This window comes from Egretta garzetta, unplaced genomic scaffold (assembly GCF_000687185.1).
Source record: "Egretta garzetta isolate BGI_Z169 unplaced genomic scaffold, ASM68718v1 scaffold231, whole genome shotgun sequence".
In the NCBI taxonomy this organism is placed as follows: domain Eukaryota; kingdom Metazoa; phylum Chordata; class Aves; order Pelecaniformes; family Ardeidae; genus Egretta; species Egretta garzetta.
In genome coordinates, this window is record NW_009258727.1 from 4,711,908 (window position 1) to 4,712,339 (window position 432).

Consider the following 432-nt stretch of genomic DNA (forward strand, 5'->3'; position numbering starts at 1 on the left):
GAGGAGCCGCGGCCCCCGCCCCCCCCCCCCCCCCTGCCGCTGTCACGCCGGCCCCCTTAAGTAGTTGGGGTTCCCGGGCGCTCGCACCCAGAGGCAGCGATGCAAACCAGCCCGGCTCCGGCCGCCAGCGTCAGCGCGGAGAGCTGCATCCCGGCCGGGCTGCGGCTGGGCCCCGTGCCGGGCATCTTCAAACTGGGCAAGTACCTGTCAGACCGCAGGGAGCCGGGACCCAAAAAAAAGGTATTTCCCTACCGTCTCTCCGGCACCGCTCGGACCTGGCTCTTTCGTTGGCTCGGGGGAAGACAGCTCGGGAGAGGGGGCTGCTCTTCCCCCCTTCTCGCGTCCGTCCTCCCTTCGTGGGGCGAGCCGGGAAGGGAAAGGGAAGCGTCTCCAGGCCGTCCCGAGACGTCTCCCGGTGGCTTCGCCAGCAAA